Source organism: Arvicola amphibius, chromosome 12, assembly GCF_903992535.2.
Source record: "Arvicola amphibius chromosome 12, mArvAmp1.2, whole genome shotgun sequence".
Taxonomy (NCBI): domain Eukaryota; kingdom Metazoa; phylum Chordata; class Mammalia; order Rodentia; family Cricetidae; genus Arvicola; species Arvicola amphibius.
This window is the reverse complement of record NC_052058.2, coordinates 120,575,981-120,591,471: the sequence shown is the minus strand read 5'-3', so window position 1 is coordinate 120,591,471 and position 15,491 is coordinate 120,575,981. Positions and strand designations below refer to the sequence as shown.

The window sequence follows — 15,491 nt, the reverse complement described above, 5'->3', positions numbered from 1 at the left end:
ACAAAACAAAATAACAACAACAACAAAACCACTTAGCTGTGTGGTTCAGGCATGGGCTCTGGAGCAAGGTGGGCTGAGTTGAATTCCTGCCCATACACATGCTGCTGTGTGCCTTTGGGCACATCCTCTTAGTCTTTCTGGGCCGTTCTCTCCATTCATGAGGCAGGAATGGTAAGTGTGTGTGTGTCTCTCTCTAGCAGTGTTGGTGGGTGGATTCCCTGCCAGCTGGGAGTCAGTGTTGAGTTACAGAGGCCAGGGAAGCAGATAGTGTCAAGGAAGAGGACTTTTTTTTTTTTTTTTTTTTTTTTGAGACAGGGCTTCTCTGTGTAGCCCTGGCTGTCCTCAAGCTCAGTTTGTAGACCAAACTGGGTGGAACTCAGAGGCCTGCCTGTCTCTGACTCCCAAGTGCTGGGATTAAAGGCATGTGCCACTGTGGAAGCCAGCCATGATAAACTAAGATTGGGCAGGTCACCCAAAGGAAGTTCTTTACTTCTAACCATTAGCACCTACTAGACTAGAACTCAGCCATTTAAAAAATGTTGCAAGATCCCTCACAGAGCAGCCATGAGCCTGGTGGGTCCCAAGCTGCTCGCAATGGGTCCCTGGGAGAGTGGCTTGCAGCGGGGCGGACTGGTCCCACCATGCAGCAACGGGGTGTGAGCAGCAGATCCTTGACTGGAAGAGCCGCCAGTCCGGGTGGGGTCCAGCCATGCTGTGCTGGGCTGGTCCTGGCTCCCAGCGAGTCCCTTGAAGGTGCAGTTTCCCAGTGGCGAGCAGTGAGCGGGCACGTGGGTGGTGTTGTTCTTCTTTTCTGGTGTGGTGGGGTGTATGGCGGAGCCGGAGGAAGGGAGACCCAGGACGCGACCACGTGCGTGGGAGGATTATTTATTAAGGGAAGGGGGTGCTCCACAGTGCGGGTCAAGGGAGGGAGGAAAAGAAAAAGGAGGATAGAGAGAAAGAGAGAGAGAGAACAAGAGAGAGAGAGAGCAAGAGAGAGAGAGAGGGAGGGAGGGGGAGAGAGAGAGAGAGAGGGAGGGCACGTGTGCACACGCAAAAGGGGGCAGTGAGAAGAGAGAGAGGGAAGAGATTTAGGATGACTCCAAGAGACCAGAGGTCGCTGGGAGTGGGCGTGGAAAGGGGCGGGGACCAAAAGAATAACATTCCCGGGTATTTCTTACAATAAAAAGCAAAAAATTAGACATCACAGTTTGAAGGAATTGGGGCGGCGAATTCTCAAGACTGCTTCCGGCTGATTGTGGGCGTCGTCTTTGGGGGGGAACCCGAGAGAAGGCTGGGTGTCGGTCACATCCTGGCATAGCTGGTCTCTTTGCTTCTGACTGGTGTCTGTAATGTCTGGTGTCTCTAAGGTATTGGCAGAACAAAGAACAAAGTTAAATGAAGGAAAAAAATTTTTTTTTTTTGGACCAGGGAATTGAGCGGGTATCTGACCTGTTTACGATGGATTTTTTAATTTGACTCCCTGGAACTCACAAGAACTCCTTGGGTTTGTGAAAACAGAAGTTTTAAGAGATAAATTTGTTTTGAAATTTGTTTGGTGAGGTGACCTGGTAAAACCTCAACCTGGTAAAAACCTCTCAGCTGTCAAACTGTCAGAGATCTTTGAGAAGGATAAGATTTTACTTAAGTTACCGATTAAAAAATGACAGAGAACTTACTTGGTTGGCACCCAGAGCTACTCTTTTTGGGTCCTCCATGGTCGCTGAAGGTTGTGTTTGACCTTTGTTATTTAGCGCAGTCCTGCCAGGCTCCAGAAGACTCTGTGCGCTAAGAAATCTGTAGGAAGACAGGCCTACCTTGACCTGAGCAGCTAGGCTGTCAATTCCAGTGATTCTGTCCACGTCTGGAGGTCTTTGGATGAAAGGCAGTTTTGCCTAATGGTCAGTGCTTGGCAGTTGAAGCAAACTGCAGGACGTTGTTTCGTGCGCGTCTCTCTTCTTTGGAGGGAGCAGAGAGCTGCTGCTAGGAGCCAACCTGTCTCTTTTTGCTATGAAAAGTTTTTAATAATTAAATATTTAAATATCACATTTCCCAGATCTCTGAACAGTTGAGGGCTGGATTAAATATATAGCTGCAGTATACTGGCTCTTAACAGGTAAGATCCAGACTTGTAAAAAGGCAGAAAGAAACTGCTGGCAATGGAAGGTTAATGTCAGAATTGACAATGGTAGAGAACAGCTTAAGGCATTTTTGTAAGAGACTTAAAAGTACATACCAGTTTAAAATATGAGATTTAGGATTTTGTAATCTGAAATGAGATGTAATGAACAATTATTATACATAGAGTGAACAGGAATTGAGCAACGTGGATGACTCTGATGGGCCCTATCAGAGACATACCATTTGCACAAAACACATGTAGCAGAGTTAACAGGAGAATTTTAGTGAAGACCTGGTGAAGAGGCAGGGTGAAATTGGGAGAGCTTGGTCACCTGACCTGGCTCTCAGCCAAGATGGCGACGAGTCACCTGATCCACCTGGCCCTCAGCCAAGATGGCGGCAGCCACGTGTTGTGGGGAAAAAAGTTACAATTTTTGAGCTGTAAGGACTTTAAGTTTAATGAGAGGGACCTAAAGGCATGATCTGCTCTGTTGCTGAGCCGCCATGACATAACAGAAGCCACAGAGGGGAGGGACAAAAGGCTGAAACCGAACGGCTTGGACTGCTTGGCTCCCATAGCTAGACCGTGAACACGCCCGCAAAAAAACCGTAGCACTTCAAACCTGAAGAACCGTTTCTGGCAGGTGAAATGCATGCAGATGGAATGAACATTCAGGCACGTGACCCAGCGTCCCGGTGCCACGCGCGGAATGTTATGCTTGGCTGGCTGAACCCACAAGTGTACGAGAACCGTTTCTCAGACAGGAGGGGTACAGCAAGGCCAAGCCTCCGTCCTGGACGGGAGATCACACCGTAGTGATCACGTGGAGAGTCAGAAGCAGGGAAGGAAGAAAAGAAAAGAAAAGAGAGCCGGGAGCCCCGGGCCCCGGGTGCGAGCGGAGTGAGAGGCTTTCTTGCCGTCTCAATCACGGTCAGAGCTGGGAACGCAAGCCGGATTGAAGGCCGGAGAAGGGGATCAGAGAAGTCCCCCCGACCCTAGAAACAGCCAACAGGCCGCCGAGCGCTCAGTGGCGACCAGTGGGTAGACCAGGGTCGTTTGACCAGCTGGAAGGGAACTAACTCACGGTTGAAGCCGGTGTTGGATGAAGAGCTGCGCACAGGCAGGTGTTGAGATGTGAAGCAGGTGGTTTAGTCCATAGGGCCTCCAGTCCTCAGGTCTCAGGTCTCCAGTTCTTCAGCCGGTCCGGCACGGTCTGGGGGAACCAGGCTGGCGCCAAGCCCGGAGCCCCAGTCCCGAAATCCTGGGGGACACAGCCGTCCCGGGTTTCGGCACAATGTTGTTCTTCTTTTCTGGCGTGGTGGGGTGTATCGCGGAGCCGGAGGAAGGGAGACCCAGGACGCGACCACGTGCGTGGGAGGATTATTTATTAAGGGAAGGGGGTGCTCCACAGTGCGGGTCAAGGGAGGGAGGAAAAGAAAAAGGAGGATAGAGAGAAAGAGAGAGAGAGAACAAGAGAGAGAGAGAGAGAGAGAGAGCAAGAGAGAGAGAGAGCAAGAGAGAGAGAGAGGGAGGGAGGGGGAGAGAGAGAGAGAGAGGGAGGGCACGTGTGCACACGCAAAAGGGGGCAGTGAGAAGAGAGAGAGGGAAGAGATTTAGGATGACTCCAAGAGACCAGAGGTCGCTGGGAGTGGGCGTGGAAAGGGGCGGGGACCAAAAGAATAACAGGTGGGAGACACGTGGGCAGACACATTTTGTGGAATAGAATTGGATATTTATTACTTGAGGAGAGAGGAAGAAAGAGAAGAGAAGAGGAGAGAGAGAAGGGCCCGAGAGAGAGAGACACGCCGCCCGCCAAGAGGGGACAGTGAGAGAATCTAAGAAGTGGGGGAGGGCAGGGGTCGCCGGGAGTGGGCATGGCTTGTCTCTTAAAGAGATGAAAACCATAACAGGCCATCGATAAATTTAATAAGAGGCCTGAGTCTCAGTAGTTTACCCTGAGGCAATACCTGGTTGTAGGAAGGACCATGAACTGAGATTACCCAGCACCACCCAAGAACAGACCATCCAAACGAAATGCCTAACATTCCAACCGCTGTAGATAGGATCACCTGACAGTACATACTCACCAGGACACCCCTAGACAAATGTCAGCCAATCAAGGGTACTAAATCTCAGAAACCCCTCACCCCCACATGTACTACTATAAAAACCCTAGCAACCACATGGTGTCTCATAACCATCTGTAATGTGCTCTGGTGCCCTCTTCTGGCCTGCAGGCATACACACAGACAGAATATTGTATACATAATAAATAAATATTTTTCAAAAAGACTTATTTAAAAAAACCTATTCTAATTGAGCTTGGGGTTCTCTGGTTATTCCAATACGTTGGACATGTGGAGAGACCGAGTTTACAAACTTGATTAAAATAAAGGCTCTTTGCTTTTACACATGGGACTCTGTCTCCTTGTTGGCTTTTGAGGGGACTTTGTGGATTTGGGCATAACACTATCACCCCTGGTTGTTTCTTTTTAATCTTACAGGTTGACACCTTTCCTATATCCATAAAGTCCTTTGACCACAACCCTGTTTGCAGTTGAAGCAGGGAACGAGTGAATGAGTGTGGGAGGCAGCGTCACAGAGTGAAGACCACAGTGGGCAGAGTCCAAGTTTCCCAAGGCTGTGCTTGTACTTGGAGAGACCAGCCACTAGGTGACACCAGGGTGACTTCACAGGGATTGTCTTCCGGTAGCAGAACAGAGGCAGGAGGGAGCCTCCTCCACCTTGTGTCTGAGGAGCAAGGGCATAGAAATTGTTCTGGGTCTGGGAAGAGGCTGAAGTCTGGACACACAGTTCTAGGGAGGAGGGCTCTGGTCTAAGGGATGAGGGTTTGGGTGTGTACCCTTGGGACTGAGGGAGAGGATTCAGGGCCTGGGGTTTGGGTCTGGACTCTCGTGTAAAGGAGATCTGGAGTCTGCACTACAGGGTTCCGGGAAGAAGGGTAATCTTGAACAAAAACATGAAGAGTGTTTGAGGGTTTCCCCCAGGATCTGAGCATTGGTCTCTTGTCTTCTCCAGCACTTCCCCAGCAGTCGGTGCCCAGGCTCCCAGGCTCAGTGCCCAGGATGCTGAACCTGCCTCTCTAGCAGGCTGAACAGCAGCACCCAGTATGGAGAGAGGTTTGAGGTGGTTGGGGTTCAAGTCGCCAAGGTCCACAAGGTCACTTTCCAGTCTGGACATGTGGCACACAGGCCACAATCCTCAAAATTGTGTCATCATCCACGAGAACAGGGTCCTCCTCATCCCTCCCTCTTGTCATGGTCTATTCTACAGGCAGTTATGGCTTTTGTCCCTTCCTCTCTGTCCTGGCTGGCTTTATGTCAATTTGACACAAGCTGTCATCTGAGAGGAGGGAACCTCAATTGAGAAAATTCCTCAGTAAGATCTGGCTGTATGTAAGCTTGTAGGGTATTTTCTTAATTAGTGACTGATGGGGAAGGGTTTAGCCCCTTGTGGGTGGTACTATCCCTGGGCTGGTGGTCCTGTGTTCTATAAGAAAGCAGCTGATCAAGCCAAGGGGAGCAAGCCAGTAAGCAGCATCCATCCAGGGGCCTCTGTATCAGTTCCTGCCTCCAGGTTTCTTGCTTGCTTCAGTTCCTGCCCGACTTCCTTTGATGATAAGCTACAACATGGAAGTGTAAGCCAAATAACTCATTTACTCCTTAGCATGCTTTTGGTCATGGTCACCCTTACTAAGACACCCTCCGTTATTTTCTCACCCCCGCTTTTCCTTTTGACAGGGTCTTAGGGCTCAGGTTGACCTTGAACTCATGATATAGCCAAGGATAGACTTGAATTTCTGATCCTTCTGCCTCTGTCTCCAAAGTGCTAGTATCAATGCCTGCAGTGGTTTGAACCAGGACTTCATACATGCTAGGCGAGTGCTCTACCAAATGAGCCACACCCGCAGCATCCTGTCTTTCTGGAACCTTGCCTCTATTTCTTCCATTTGCCTCATTTCTATACGTCCCTAAAGAGAAGGCACGGGGGTGGCACAGGACTGAGGACCTCTCTGGTTGGTGGGTCCAGACAGGTGGTCATAGGGAGCCAGTCAGGGAGACCATCCGTGTGTCGAGATACTAAATGAAGGCTTGTTCCCAGAGTTTATGTTTGTCAGTCAAACTTAGTGACACACAATGGCATATGTGGTGGATGGAATGAGAATGGCCCCCGTGAGCCCATAAATTTATATCCTTAGTCTTCTGTTGATGAACTGCTTAGAAAGATTAGGAGGTGTGGCCTTGCTGGAGTAGGTGTGTTGCTGGGGGTGGGTTCTAAGGTTTCAGAAGAAGCCCACACCAGACCCAGTCTCTCTTTGTATCTCTGTCTCTGTTTCTGTCTCTGTCTCTCTCTGTCTCTGTCTCTCTCTCCCTGTCCTGCTTGCATGTTACCATGCTCCCTACCGTGAAGATAATGGAGTACGCCTCTGAAACTGTAGGCAAACCACAATTAAATTCTTTCTTTTATAAGAGTCGTCTTGGTCACGGTGTCCCTTCACAACAATAGACTAGTGACCAAGATAGACGTTGGTACCAGGGAGCAGGGTATTGCTGTGACAATTTGGAATTCAACTTAAATATTTCTGGTCATCAAATGCCCCGTCTCACTTTTAAGGCACAATCACCAGGACCTTGTGCTGGATTCCCCCTTGGCTCTCCAGTCCCTGTGATTACTCAAAAAGACTTCATCTGAGATGCACAGAACTTTGTGTGGCAGATGGGAGAGTTTATTGCAGAGAGACACAAGGGTGAGTGTGGATAATGTTGTGGTCTACACTTAGGCAGGCCTCACCCTATCCCGAAGCCCCTAGAACAGACAGTGTTTCCTGCCGTTCTCTGTCTTGTCCGTATGACTAACAGGCCCAGTTGGAGGGGGCAGCGGAGCTTCCTCATTCTTGCTCAGCCTCTTGTTAGGGTATTATCTAACAGGGGTTCAGCTCCTGGGCTAGCTCAGGACATCACGTCCTATCCTGGAACCACAGCTGTGACTCAGACTGTTCTACTGAGCAGTAATTAAAGTCCAGCAGCCCATGCACCTGGGTTTCATAGGCTGTTGGCTGTGAGGGAGGGGTCCAGCCCCACCCAGTGTCCTCCAAACAACAGTGTGATCTGAGCTGGGGCTCAACAACAGCTTCTGCCCCAAAGTCTGTCACCCAAGGGAAGGCTCCCCAAACCCATTAGTGGGACCACCAGCAGTACCCACAAAACCCGCACATCCTGCCAGCCTTCGGGGATGTTGATACCACAGTTCCACTCTCCCCAGGAGAACCAGAGTTCACTAACCTCAGCCCGACTCCCAGAGTGCCTCTTGCCATCCTGTGACCCCATGTGCCCAGCCATGCCCTGCTTCCCTAGCTGTGACACACACCCTATGGTCTCCTGTGTGGAGTGTTTGGTGTCCCTCTACCCTGCGGACCTAGGGTGGGATTTCTTCATGCACAAGGGTGTGAGGAAAAAGTAATGGAGTCACCACCATGTCCCCATGAGATCAGGGTCTGTCCCTATACCTGCACTTTCTCCTGCAGGCCACTCCCTGCTCAGCCTGTCACAGGATGTCCCTCTTCTTCTTCACCTCACCTTTTCCCTCCTCTTCCTCAGTCTGTCTCTTCCTTCATTTCCTGGACAGTAGATTTCCCAGGAGGCCTGGGGGCTCAACCATGAGAGAGCCCTCACTTGAGTCCCTTCTGGGGACAATGTTGGATGCCGCAGACTTCCCAGCCTGAGAGGTCCCAGTACCCTGGAGCCTTGGGCATCAGCAGCAGTTCGTACTGACAGTGTGGCTGGAGATGTGAACCTGGATTTGGGCATCCAGGGCTCTGCTGACACTGGAGAAGGACAACATGTCAGTCATGTGACCCAGCTGAGTACCGAGCAGAGGCCAGTGAGCACGCCGCACACCAGGCTTGGCCAGCTGCTGTGGCCACATCTTCATACTGGGCACGCCCTCACACACCAGCGTCCGCAGGAGCCATGGACTTCACAGTCTACTTGGGAGCTCGTCTCTGGATCTCTGTGTGCTCGCTGCCATGGTCTTCACCCATGACTCACCTCAGTGCCACATCGTCAGTGACTGTGAGTCCTACTGTTAATTTGGTTTGTGGTCACCAACACCCACAAAGGGAATAAGCTTCCCCACTCTGTGGTCCTCCTTCCTTGCCCTGTGACATGGAGTGACCTCCTTCCTCTGCTCAGGATGTCCTTAGGCATCCCAGTGTCTCCAGAACAATGAGGCACCTCGTTTGGGTTTTTCACCTTGTGCCCCTGTCCTGTCTCCTGGGTGACCCCTTTCCTCCATCTCTGAAACACACACATGCCAGGCCACCACCACCTCCTTCTGCTTGAGTGGCTTCTAGACCTGCCATGTTCTCCAGATGGGAGAAGCACATGGAACCTGCTGAGACTTGCTGGCTCTCGCCTGCCTCAGCTCTTTCTTCCCGCTAAAGGCATGAATCCATACCCAGCACCTGAGTCGGGAGGCTCAGGAGGGTTTGGGTTCTGTTGGCTGAGTCCTAGACCCCAAGGTACCTAGAGCCCAGAAAAGGGGGACAGTGCAGAACTTAAGGTGGTGGATGTCAGTTTACTAAGGAAGATACAGGGACCTCATGGGTTGCCCCCCATGGTGACCTCAATCCACGTCTTGTAAAGCTTCAGCTCGGTGAACATGCTAGGTCATCCAGGCCAGGCACAGGGGTTACCATCCCATGATGGAGTACCTTAGCACCCCATCACAGATGACTGGGCCTCCAGAGTCTCCCTAAGGGAAGAAGAGTGAGGTGGAGTGAGAGAAGACACCCTACTTTCTGTCTGGGGTGCCTCATCTCTTGCACATGACCACCAGCAGATTACTGACTGCCACCTCCCAGTTAAGTCTTCCAGAAAAAAGCAGTATAGCATTTCAGAGGGAATGTAACCCGGAGCCCCGAGGAAGCGAGGAGGGTCCTCATATCAGTAGGGGGGTCAGAAGGTAGGGCCCCAGGAAGAGATCAACACTTCCACCCTGAGGTCACTTGGTAGCCCCCTTCCCTTGAACTTTTCTTAGAATAGACACTCCTGGCCGAGGCAATGGGGAGAAACGGAGAGAGAGCTGTTAAGCAGGGCCAGGGAAAGGCCAGCTCTGACATCAGAAGGCCTGCGTGGAGGAAGTACAGTGAGAGATGAGGCAAAAGCCTGTGAGGAAGACGGTGGGGTGAGACCAGCTGAGGGTAAGACTTGGAGTCTCCACCCAGCTCAACCCTGAGATACTCCCTTCCACTTCTGCCTTCCTGCAGCCTGAGCCCACGGACACCAGAGGGCGCTTGTGAGCAGAGTCAGCATCTCCCTGCTCTATGGTTCAACTGAGACCCTGCAAGAAGCCAGCCCCTGTCAGCTCTTATCCCTGTCCACACTCTGTCTGCTGACATTTACCTAGTCATAAGCCCCCAGGCTGTCCCTCTCCCTTTGGGACCTGGCATTTTCTTTCCTCTCTGCTCCACCCCTGATACTATAGGGTACCCCCCACAGGCATTGCCTCATCTCACCTGGTACACAACACCCCCTCCTACCACAGGTGTCCCTCTTGCTGTTGTCCCAGGTCTCCTGTCTGCCCCATGGCCCCACTACCTTGTGATATCCTACCCCATCGTCTCTGAGTTGTGCTTCCTGTTCATGGCTTCCCCTCTTTGTGCAGCTGGGTTCTCCACATCAACACCTCCTTCCTGGAGTGAGCATGGGGATTCAGGAGGCCCCTCAGAGGGTAGGCTTTTTGGTGGAACTGCTCCAAGTTCTGCTGGGGACTCCTGAGTCATCACCTATGCTGGGGGCAGGCCTTTTGGTGATACAGTTGCCTTTGATAGACTCATGCTCCTGAGGTTAATCCCACTAGCTGTGAACTCAGCAAGATGGGTGGAATAGTGTGTGTCTTCTCTGTTTGTGAGTAGAAACAGTTGCCGCAGGAGAGCAATGCAACATCCCACCCCTCTTGGTGCTCTGTGTGGGAGGGGCTGCTCTTAGCTTCTGTTGACTGCCCAAGGTGGTCACAGGCACCTGGGAGATACCAGAGAAAAGGTATTTATAGGTGAGACCCCTGGATGTAGGAGACTGTAACCCCGCCGGCAGGGTCAGCTATTCAGGGTCCTCTGAAGGGGCACTAACCTGCAAGACATGGGCTGGAGAAGAGGAAGGAGACCAAGCAAGATTCTATTGTCAAGGTCTCCGTTTATTGGGGTGAACTTTACAGCTTATATACCCCTTGAATGGGGTGGAGGTAGGGGCAGGCAGGAACTCTGCCGGGGTAACTGAAGGTCATCAGCCAGCACCTGGTGTAAGCCGAAGCATGTGATTCATCATTAGCATTGGAGTAAGGGGTGGGTTCTCTTAACAGAATGTCCTCAACATAGTTGGGATGAGGGGTGGGTTCTCCGTAAACATCCTTAGGGCAATGACCTCTGCTATCCCTGTAAGGACGATGGTCCCTGACAAATCTATCCTTAGGAAAATGGTCCCTGACAAGACTGTGCCTTGGGGAGGAAGGGACAGGACTGAAGCAGGGAGACGACACACTGGAGAGCTGATGGGGAGGCGCTGGCTGGGCCTCAGCCTATAATCGAATTCCTTTACTCTTGTCCTCCCAGAGCCTAGCAAAGGGGACTGCTTACCATGTAAGTATCTTTGCCACCTTCCCAGTGCCCGGCACACAGCATGAGTTCTGTTACCCTCTGCAAATTAGCTGCCTTACAGAGCATCATTGGATATGAGGTAGAGGTCCACACTCTGCAGCATCCCTGCATTTACAGCTGCAGGCCAAGAGAACACAGCCATGACAGGTGCACAGTAGCCTGGCAACCCAGTCTCTTCCAGAACTGTGCCTCCTGCTCCAGGCTTGACGGACTGGCTCAGGCATACACTTATCTGGCCTGATGCTGCCCCAGCCAGATGCCAGGCAGAGGCTTCCCAGCTCAGACTCCTCAGTGGGCAGGCTCAGCACCCTCACGACTCTGTGATGTTGACTGGCTCACTCAGCTGCAGCAGTATCGGGTTGTGGCTGTTGTCATCGTCGGGACTGAGAGATCTGGTCTTTAGGAGGCTCATGTTGTAGAGTGGGGGGTGGACGGAGTGGCTGACAGGACGTACTGACCAGTGTCTTCATTATCATACAGGCTGATGACCCATCCCTGCCATGCTGATGGGAGGGAGGGAGCAAGAGTGAGGCAGAAGGAGGGGCCAGGGAATCTGGGCAAAGGGAGGACGGAAGGAGAAAGGGATGGGGAAGGAGAGAGTGAAAAACAGAGACAGCAAGGAAATGCTGGAAGGGGAGAGATGGAAAGACAGAGCCTCCAGGCTCTGGAAATAGCTTGGGGGCAGGGGGAGGGTAAAGAGCTTACTGCACTAGCATGAGGACCTGACTTTGGACCATCAGAACCTACATGGAAATCAGATTGAGTGGCACACACCTGCAGCCCTTATGCTGAGGCCACAGACACAGGATGATCCCTAGAGCTGCCTGACAGTCAGCCATGCTGAATGCCTGAGCCCCTATTTAAAAAAAAAACAGACATGGAGGATGGCTGGAGAGGTGATGACTTAGTGGTTAAGAGTCCTGGCTGCTCTTCCAGAAGACCTGGGTTTGATTCCCAGCACTAACATGGTGCCTCACAACTGTCTGTAACTCTAGTTCCAGGTCAACTTCAGGTCTCCAGGCACCAGGTACATACATGGTGCACAGACATATAGGAATACATACAGGCAAAACACTCATATATAATTTTTTTATTAAGGCAACTTAAAAAGATGGGCCAGTGAGATAGCTCAGCTGTAGCAGCCCTTGCAGCTAAGCCACACGATCTGAGCTCAATCCCAGGACCCACGTGGTGAAGAGAGGGAACTGACGACCGCAGGCTGTCTTATGACCTCCAATTGTGTGCAACGACATGTATGCTCACACATACATACACTCACACACACACAACAAATAAATGCGATAAAAAAGGTTAAGAAGCATAAGCCGGAGAGCAAGAGGGGGAGTCAGCTGACACCTGTCTTTGGCCCCCACATGCAGATGCACACTCATGCATGCACACCAACAGCACACACACATACACCACACACATGTGATTAAAACAAGAGAGCTACAAAGGTGTAGGAGGAAAGGGGCAGAGAAGAGTGAGAAGGGAAAACACGCAGGAGCAGCGAGGACATGGGGTGAGAAGAGAGGAAGTGATTGGGGAGAGATGAGAGGCAGAGAAAAATAGACAATGTGGCAAGGGAAGCAGGGAGTAAAGAGAAAATGAGAACTAGAACAGAGAGGGAAAAAACCTGAGAGCCACCCAGCTGCACCAGGGCTGGCCAGAAATTCGCTGGTCTGTGGGGTGTTGCCACAGCTCGAGGTCTGACCGGTTTCCGATCAGCACCCTACCCACACTTTGTACTCTCCCAGATATAGCTCATCCCAGCCTCTCTCTTTGTGCCCCCAGAGTGGACAGGTTGGTCTGGGGAAACTGAGGACTTCTCTCACAGTGCGCGCTGGGGACAACTCTTCCTGTCTACTAGATTCCTCTTATGCCTATTATCCAGTGTGGCCCGCAGAAGTGGAGGCGGGAGAGCGAGACCCAGACCCAGAGAAGGTTGCCCAGAGATCTGGAGGGGGAGACACTTGATGACAGAAAGAGACACCCAGAGGAGGACAGAGAGAGGAGACACACAGACATGGAGACAGGGAAAGAGGAGAGACCGAAACCCAAACACAATCCCACGTAGTCAACAGAGAATAGTGTGTCAAGGGGCAGTGAGACAGGAAACCCAGAGAGACATGGGGACAGACCCAGGTGGTCATGAAGTGATGGTGGGCCAGTCTCAGCTCTGCCGCCTCAGGCCTCCTGGAACATCGTTCATCCCTCAGACCCCTCACAAGGCCATCCAAAGAGGAGGGTGGTGTGTTCCTCCTTAAAGAATAGAAGCCCCCGCCACAGCTCTTCTCCTACTAATGTGTTTGGGAGATGGATTTCAGGGCTTCTAGCATGCCAGGCTCTGGCCACAGCCCCATCCCAGCCCGTCCTACCGGCTGATGCAGTGGGCCGCTGTGAACACCCACTGGGGGTGCAAAAAATGATGCATAGCCACCTGCCAGGGTTGCCAATGTCTCTCACTCTCCCAGCCTCTGATGATCCTGGACTCAGTGAGAGACCGGGCACCTGTGGAAAGAAGTGCTGGGTAGAGCCCAGGGTTGGCATGGAAAAGGGAAGCTGCCCTGTGGATGTGAAGGGACTTGGGAGAGGACCAGGACTGAGGGCATGGGGTCAGGATTAAGGTGTTAGAATGAACTGGTGTGAGAGGCAGATGGGCCTGGGGAGACAGACATTCTGCCCTGAGCACGAAGCTGACCTCAGCAGACTGGGAGACAACAGATGACATCGGTGTCTGCAGCTGCATGGGCTCCAGGGAATTTGGGGTGGGCAGGGGTATGGGACAGGTGAGGGTGAAGGCCTTGGGTCCTCAGGGACAAAGAGTTCCTGAAATGGAGATGGGCTCGCATGGGTGATGTCTGCTTGTTGGGAGAGAATCCTGTGTAGTGTTGAGGGAGCAGACTGGGAAGGATGTGGCCCCAGAAGGCAGTTCTAAAAGAGCCCAGGCTTCAACCTTCCCCATCCCACTGATGGAAGTTCAGGCGGAGACAGAATAAGGAGAAAACAATTCCAGATTGCAGGAGGTGGGGGGCTATTTGTGGTCTTCGACTAGATCTCTTTATCCACGTGACCAAACTGGATGTGTTGTGGGACCTGTATCCCCAGCAGCATAGCTTGGGGACAGAAGTCAAGGTGGAGGATGTCCCTCAGTGACAGACAGCGAAGACCCAGGATTTGCTCCTGAGGCAAGGGATAGACTAAGACAAAGAGAAATCCAGGGGTTCAGGGTCGATTCAGGAAAAAAAGGAGTGGGAAGGTCTGTGCAGCATGGAGGGGCGGAGATAGGGTGTCATGGTGGCACCCCAAGAAATAAGGAGCCCAGTCCCTGATCTAAAACAGGCTGTGTGTTGGAAGGTAAAGCTGGGCTGCTGAAGGGGTAGAAGGTGGAGGTGTCTGGTCCCATCCCCTGCCCATGTACCCCTCCCTCAGCTTCTCACCGTCTTTCTCCACAGACAGGATGAGGCACAGAAAAAGGAGTCGCATGGTGGCGGGTGTAGAGGGATAGGTGGTGGACTGGGAGCTGAGGATCTCGGGCCTTATAAAGTCTTCCTTCTCCCACGTCCCCTCCCACCCTACAGGCATGAAGAGGATGTCAGAATCCCACCCCTAAACCTGTAGGCTGGGCTCCTTCTGCATGAAGGACGGTGCCTGGCGTGAGAACCCACGTCACCTGCTCTGTTGGCGCTGGCTCACACTGGCTGAATTCCTGTGGTCTGAGACCTGGCTGTGAAAGGGATCACGGCAGGGATGCTGGATCACAGAAGCAGAGAGATTCCGGAGAGGGTGACAAGAGCAGTGGTGTGACAGGGGCTCCAACAAAGTCTCCTCACCTCACCCAAGTCATCCTTTGCCCCGAGTCTCAGTGACCAGTGCCTTCTAGGCTGTGAGCTCATGGGAACCCTATGGCACTCTGACCCAGAGACTGAATACAACACCTCTGAACATTTGTTTAGTTTTATATTATTTGTGTGTATGATGTGGTGTGGTGTGATTGTGGTGGTGGTGGCAGCAGCAGGAGGTGGTGTGCTGTGTGTGTGTGTGTGTGTGTGAATGTGTTTACTTCTGTGTATGGGCATGGAGACCAGGAGAGGACTGCACCTTCCTCTCTGTCTCTCTCTCCTTACTCCCTTGAGACCAGGTCTCTCAGTGAACCAGGAGCTCAGCTGGTAACCAGCGAGCCCCATGAGCCTCCTGTCTCCACCCTCAACCTTGATAGGACACTGCTGTCTTTGTTGCTTTGGTTTGGGTTTTAGAGACAGGGTTTCTCTGTGATGCCCTGGCTGTCCTGGAACTCGCTCTATAGACCAGGCTGGCCCCAAACTTACAGATCCACTTTCCTTTGCCTCCCAAGTGCTGAGATTAAAGGCGTGCACGACCACCACCCAGGAAACAGTGTCTGTTTTTAAAAAGGGTTCTGGGGATTGAACTCAGAACTTCTGCTTGCAAGCCAAGCACGTTTCTGACCCAGCCCCACTCTCCAGCTTCTAATGTAGCTGAAACAGTTTCAGTGCTCAGAAGTCTCTGACCCCCAACACTCCCAACTGCAGAATCTCCTTCCCTTGTCCTGATGCTACTTCTAGGGATAAATGCTGCTGTTCACAGATGCACCAAGCCAGTACTCTCCAATCAGGAGACAGGACTCGCCATGACCGAGCCCCTAGCGTGTCCAAGCCAACCTTCATGTAAAGGATTGGG

General features: G+C 52.0%; 1 pseudogene; it reads right to left on the bottom strand.

Annotated features, from left to right (window-relative positions):
- Positions 1–8,739: 8,739 nt before the first annotated feature.
- Positions 8,740–11,632, bottom strand: LOC121676949 (annotated as a pseudogene).
- Between the last annotated feature and the right edge of the window lie 3,859 nt (positions 11,633–15,491).